Raw genomic sequence first — 7952 nt, 5'->3', positions numbered from 1 at the left:
TGCTTCACGTTCACAATTGTTCCTTGGATGAACATTTTGTTCTCAATTTAAAGAAGTACTTAAAATATACCTTTTTGTTTCGTTCGGAATTAAGAAAAAACAAATCAGCTACTTTCGAGCTATCATTTTAGTGCATCGCGTCAGTTAAATGGATGGTCCGGGCTGAAAGTATTTACTAAGCAAAATGCTGAAAATTTCATCAAAATCGATTAACAAATAACAAGTTATTGAATTGTAGAATTTGTCAATATTTTGTGAAAACAGCACATCATCTTGAATATTAATTAGGTTGGCTGATGATGTCATATCCCTACTTTCCTTTTTATGTTTTTTGCACGAAATCATAATTGATTAATTCATTCATATGTGTAAATGTGTCACCATCATGATACAAGTTGCAGCAATAATTAACTAATGCACTTAATAAGTTGTCGATCCAATTGTTTTAGTTCTTGGTAGAAACATTTTCAATAATCCTAATTTCATTCAATAAAAATATGACATCATAAGCCCGCGTATCAGTTTGGTTCATTTCACACTGTACAATGTAACGTCCATCAAAAGACAGTAAATCATTAATAATGAAATAATACATCACCATACAAATTTTATACAATTGAACGTTTGTATTGGAGACAGATATATCAATAAAACGAGAATATGAAGGGCAAACTATTTAAAAAGCAGAGCTTGTAATTTATAGTTTCCCTATTAATAAAATTATAAGTAATTGTCAACTTGTTTTTATATCAATATGTTACAAGAAAAGAAAGAGAAAAATATATATTTATATATTTCCTAAAAAACGAGAGAAAGGAGACAAAAAGAAGAAAAACAAAACAAAGGGAGGTGGACTGACATTAATGAATATTCATCAAGCATACCTAGAACTGTTAAACCGGAATAACGCAAATCTCTAAAATTCAATTACTTTTTTTGTTATCCGATTTTGATCAAATTTTCAGCATTGTGCTCTGTGAACTCTACTCTATTTATTGAGAATTAAATATCTTCAGCATAGCTAGACCATCCCTTTAAAAATTACAAAAAGTGCATAGAACATCCATTTTAGGTCTGAATTGCCCCCAAAAGATACAGCTTACGCTTCGTGCTTGCATCATTTCTATAGTTACAAATTCTTGATGGTCCTAATTATTCCTTTCATATATTTTGTTGTATCATCTGTTCATTGATTTGCACTCATGTTTTTTTTTAATAAATTTAATTTGAACAAAAATTTTGAACAAACTAGAAAAGCAAAGGGACATAGTCGAAAGTAAATAAAGGTATATTAAGGGCACTTAATTAGAGGTTAAAATTGACATAATTTCATTATCAAAACATAAAGTAGCAAAAGGAGCAGATCATGTTATGAAAGGAATTTTCTTGCGTAAAAAAGGGCACTTATTTTTCAGTGCTTCAAAAAGTGGGAGGGGGGCACTGTGCCCTCAGGATCGCAGCCCCTGGTGTGAAAAACCCTACACAAATGACAGATTTCGATGACATTTTCAGCAGATTTCTCTGTGAATTGTTCTCTATTTTATTTAGATATATACAGTGCGTCCCCAAAAAAACTATACACTTTTGAAATGGCTGCCAAATAAAAAACGTAGCACTTTGACGAAAAAGACATACATATGTGGAAAGCCAATAGTCAACTTTCAGAAGACACCAAAAAGTTGGAAAAAACTCTAATGCTTGAGCGAGCATAGCTGCCAACTGAAACAAAGGGTATGAATGCTAATTCGTCCTATTCATCATATAAAGAAGCATTTTATGTGAATTTTTCAAAATATGCATGAATAAATTTTGCATAAATTAGCATAAAAATTGTTCTAATCAAAATGTCAAAATTCTGTGTAGAAGATTGGTGAACCTCATGAAGCTCTACCAAACGGAAGAAAAAAAAATCAAATTCGGTCAACAAAAAAAGAAGCATTTTATGTGAATTTTTCAAAATTTGCATAAATTAATTTCATATAAATTAGCATAAAAATTGTTCTGGTCAAAATTTCAAAATTCTGTGTAGAAGTTGTTGAACCTCATGAAGCTCTACCAGATGGAAGCAAACAAATCAAAATTAGTCAACAAATAAAGAAGCATTTTTTGTGAATTTTGAAAAATGCGCATAAATTAGCATATTTAATGAATTTCAAAATTCTGTGTCAAAGTTTTGAATCCCCCACCTAGTGCTATCATATAAAGCAAATAGAATTAAAATCGGACTTGAAATGGCGAAGTAGTAGCATTTTTTAAATTGTGGACAGACGACGAACACAACAGCATAAGCTCATCTTGCCCTTCGGGCCGGATGAGCTGAGAAATTGGCTTTCTCTGACAGCCGTAGTAACAGTGCCTCTCAGCCAATCAAAATCAAGAATTTCAATGATATTAATTGTCAGCACAGTTTAGTCAGTGCTGACAACTTTCACCCCTAAATATTTCTATCACTCCAATACGCCAACTCTTGATTCCATAATTCTGACTCTACAGATATAGCTCAAACAATAATCCCCACCCCCTCTCATGCAAGCTTAATTCACTAACAAATTATCAGGAATTTCTCCCATCTCCTGTCAGATCTCCTCTTCATCTGCTTTATAATACACCTTTCACAAATAAAGACACAAGACATATTTTGTAAGGGGCATAATAATAGTAATATATATTAATAATCAAATATATAGCCCCTATATAAGAAATGCAATAAATACAATATAATATAATATAATAAATAATAAAATAATATACAATATGATAGGGCAAATAATATAAATAACATAATATAGTGTAATAACAGGATAAAGATGGCTCTTCATCACATTGTTACCACTCCTGTCTGATTGCTTGTGTATATAGACAAGTCATGGAGTGATTATATCTCCAAGCAAAAGATGACGCAGGAACGCCCGGTCTGAGTCGCAATCAGCCCCTGTCACTTGCCAGTAAACTGACAAATGACAGGGACTTAAATGTTTCCCAAACCGGACGCCTCCCACGTTCCCTGCATCATCGATTGCTTAGAGATAAATCACACCATGACTGCTCTACACACAGGCAATCAAACAGGAGTGGCAACAATATCACAAAATCATCCTTTTGCCCCCTGAAAAAAAATAAACTGCAATAACAATGCCAAATAAGATAATATATGAAGAAAATGGCAATATAATAATACTTGTAATAAATAATAAACAAAATATATGCCAATATAAACAATAAACATGGCATCAAAACAACATTTGCATATGCATAACATGATGATTACCATGACAAGGGCAATCAGACAATAGTGGTCAACAATACCACAAAATCATCTACTCATAATGTAAATGATATCTCAACAATATTGCACATAGAAAAAGTAAATATAACAATGCCACTATTCCTGCATCTGTCAATTGCACTGAGATAAATTCCACCATGACTGCTCCAAACGCGTGCAACCTGACAGGAGTGGCAACAATACCACAAAATCATCCTTTACTCATCAGAAAAAAATGATATATACTTCAATCACAATGCCATGACAATGGCAATATAACAGCACTTGTTATTAACAAAATATATTTGCAATTACAATTAACAGGAGTAAAAAGGAATTGTTAGTACTTCTGTCTGATTGCTTGTGTATAGACAAGTCATGGAGTGATTGTATCTCCAAGCAAAAGATGACGCAGGAACGCCCGGTCTGAGTCGCTATCAGCCCCTGTCACTTGCCAGTAAACTGACAAATGACAGGGGCTGAAAGTTTCCCAAACCGGGCGCCTCCCATGTACCCTGCGTCATCGATTGCTTAGGGATAAATCACACCATGACTGTTCTACACACAGGCAACCAGACAGGAGTGGGTAACAATATCACAAAATCATCCTGTACTCATGAAAAAAATGATTATAAATGAAGACAATATACCTCAATGACAATGCCATGACAATGGCAATATAACAGCACTTGTAATTAACAAAATATATTTGCAATTACAATAACAGGAGTAAAAAGGAATTGTTAGTACTCCTGTCTGATTGCTTGTGTATAGACAAGTCATGGAGTGATTATATCTCCAAGCAAAAGATGACGCAGGAACGCCCGGTCTGAGTCGCAATCAGCCCCTGTCACTTGCCAGTAAACTGACAAATGACAGGGTCTGAAAGTTTCCCAAACCAGGCGCCTCCCATGTACCCTGCGTCATCAATTGCTTAGGGATAAATCACACCATGACTGCTCTACACACAGGCAACCAGACAGGAGTGGGTAACAATATCACAAAATCATCCTGTAATCATAAAAAAATGATTATAAATGAAGACAATATACCTCAATGACAATGCCATGACAATGGCAATATAACAGCACTTGTAATTAACAAAATATATTTGCAATTACAATAACAGGAGTAAAAAGGAATTGTTAGTACTCCTGTCTGATTGCTTGTGTATAGACAAGTCATGGAGTGATTATATCTCCAAGCAAAAGATGACGCAGGAACGCCCGGTCTGAGTCGCAATCAGCCCCTGTCACTTGCCAGTAAACTGACCAATGACAGGGGCTGAAAGTTTCCCAAACCGGGCGCCTCCCATGTACCCTGCGTCATCGATTGCTTAGAGATAAATCACACCATGACTGCTCTACACACAGGCAACCAGACAGGAGTGGGCAACAATATCACAAAATCATCCTGTAATCATAAAAAAATGATTATAAATGAAGACAATATACCTCAATGACAATGCCATGACAATGGCAATATAACAGCACTTGTAATTAACAAAATATATTTGCAATTACAATAACAGGAGTAAAAAGGAATTGTTAGTACTCCTGTCTGATTGCTTGTGTATAGACAAGTCATGGAGTGATTATATCTCCAAGCAAAAGATGACGCAGGAACGCCCGGTCTGAGTCGCAATCAGCCCCTGTCACTTGCCAGTAAACTGACAAATGACAGGGTCTGAAAGTTTCCCAAACCAGGCGCCTCCCATGTACCCTGCGTCATCAATTGCTTAGGGATAAATCACACCATGACTGCTCTACACACAGGCAACCAGACAGGAGTGGGTAACAATATCACAAAATCATCCTGTAATCATAAAAAAATGATTATAAATGAAGACAATATACCTCAATGACAATGCCATGACAATGGCAATATAACAGCACTTGTAATTAACAAAATATATTTGCAATTACAATAACAGGAGTAAAAAGGAATTGTTAGTACTCCTGTCTGATTGCTTGTGTATAGACAAGTCATGGAGTGATTATATCTCCAAGCAAAAGATGACGCAGGAACGCCCGGTCTGAGTCGCAATCAGCCCCTGTCACTTGCCAGTAAACTGACAAATGACAGGGTCTGAAAGTTTCCCAAACCAGGCGCCTCCCATGTACCCTGCGTCATCGATTGCTTAGGGATAAATCGCACCATGACTGTTCTACACACAGGCAACCAGACAGGAGTGGGTAACAATATCACAAAATCATCCTGTAATCATAAAAAAATGATTATAAATGAAGACAATATACCTCAATGACAATGCCATGACAATGGCAATATAACAGCACTTGTAATTAACAAAATATATTTGCAATTACAATAACAGGAGTAAAAAGGAATTGTTAGTACTCCTGTCTGATTGCTTGTGTATAGACAAGTCATGGAGTGATTGTATCTCCAAGCAAAAGATGACGCAGGAACGCCCGGTCTGAGTCGCAATCAGCCCCTGTCACTTGCCAGTAAACTGACAAATGACAGGGTCTGAAAGTTTCCCAAACCAGGCGCCTCCCATGTACCCTGCGTCATCAATTGCTTAGGGATAAATCACACCATGACTGCTCTACACACAGGCAACCAGACAGGAGTGGGTAACAATATCACAAAATCCTGTAATCATAAAAAAATGATTATAAATGACGACAATATACCTCAATGACAATGCCATGACAATGGCAATATAACAGCACTTGTAATTAACAAAATATATTTGCAATTACAATAACAGGAGTAAAAAGGAATTGTTAGTACTCCTGTCTGATTGCTTGTGTATAGACAAGTCATGGAGTGATTGTATCTCCAAGCAAAAGATGACGCAGGAACGCCCGGTCTGAGTCGCAATCAGCCCCTGTCACTTGCCAGTAAACTGACAAATGACAGGGTCTGAAAGTTTCCCAAACCAGGCGCCTCCCATGTACCCTGCGTCATCGATTGCTTAGGGATAAATCGCACCATGACTGTTCTACACACAGGCAACCAGACAGGAGTGGGTAACAATATCACAAAATCATCCTGTACTCATGAAAAAAAATGATATATACACCTCAATCACAATGCAAAGCAAAACAATACATCATGATAATGGCAATACAACAATATAACATAATTAAAGTAACATACTACCCATGTGAGCAACTGTTTCTGGAGTGAGGGACTGATTCTGGAGTGATTGACTTTATTCGTCAAGAATATCACAGGTGATTACAATGAAATTGAAGAATACCTTGACAGGATAACCCATGAAAGCCGAAAGGCTCATTTCCAATGGGGTCCTATTGTAAAGAAACATACATGTTTCTGGAGTGATTGATTGATTTTATTCGTCAAGAATATCACAGGTGATTACAATGAAATTGAAGAATACCTTGACAGGATAACCCATGAAAGCCGAAAGGCTCATTTCCAATGGGGGTCCTATTGTAAAGAAACATACAATTGAACCTCTCTTCTACTGATTGCCTGATTTATATAGCGCTTTCAGCAGCGCTGCAGTGTTGGAATGAAAAAAAATCCTGCCATGCAGATACTCATTCACCTAACCTGGGTGAAGTGCAGCACAGTGTGCATGCTAAAAGAAAACACACCATGGCTAGGATTCTAACCCAGGACCTTCTGGTTGAAAGACGAGAGTCAGAACCACTACACCATCATGGGAAAATGTAACACTCTTTAATAGTAACGTGGTAGATGGATGAGTGTTATCTAGTGGTAGTACTTCAATAAATGACTCCAAACTCAGAAGTACATGAAATTCAGTCGCTTGGTGCGAACTCAGGCACTCCCCTATCATGGACTCAAAGGGCAGGAGTGCAAGCTTATGTAGTAGTAGTCCGAAGACTAAGAAAGAACCCAGAGAATATCAAGTCCCTCTAATTTTTACTCTTGGGGGAGGTGTTTACCCCTTTGGACTTATCTATTGAAACTGTACTCAAATAATATCTGTAATATAATGCCACATATAAAATGCAAAAATAACAATGCCACTTTATGCCACTATTAATCTGTAATAACAAAAGGTTATTAACCCGGCGCCTCCAATATTACTGCGTCTATCAATTAATCGTAATGACCTAGCAAATCAAATGAATATATATATATCCCAGTTATTGACAGTAAATAAAATAAAATATGAAAATGGCAAATGACCAAAAATGCCAATACAAACATGGCACTTACATGTAAATAATTTGTTTGCTGATTATGTCAGTGTTTATTATGATACTGACTTGAACATTGCTATTGATATTGTCATAGTTGATAATTTTGTTAATACTATTGTTATCATTATTACAACATTTTGTATTTATCGTGACTGTTTTCATTGTTATTATTGTTGAGTAGAGGACTGAATTTGAATTGCTACCACTTCTGTCTGATTGCTTGTGTACAGACAAGTCATGGAGTGATTATATCTCCAAGCAAAAGATGACGCAGGAACGCCCGGTCCGAGTCGCAATCAGCCCCTATCACTTGCCAGTAAACTGACAAATGACAGGGGCTGAAAGTTTCCCAAACCAGGCGCCTCCCATGTACCCTGCGTCATCGATTGCTTAGGGATAAATCGCACCATGACTGCTCTACACACAGGCAATCAGACAGGGGTGGTAACAATGTCACAAAAAATCCTCAACTCAAAACAGTAACAAGAAAAACACGTCACCATAACTACAAAATATTGTTA

This window comes from Lytechinus variegatus, chromosome 16 (assembly GCF_018143015.1).
Source record: "Lytechinus variegatus isolate NC3 chromosome 16, Lvar_3.0, whole genome shotgun sequence".
NCBI lineage: Eukaryota > Metazoa > Echinodermata > Echinoidea > Temnopleuroida > Toxopneustidae > Lytechinus > Lytechinus variegatus.
Note: the sequence above shows the minus strand (reverse complement) of the source record.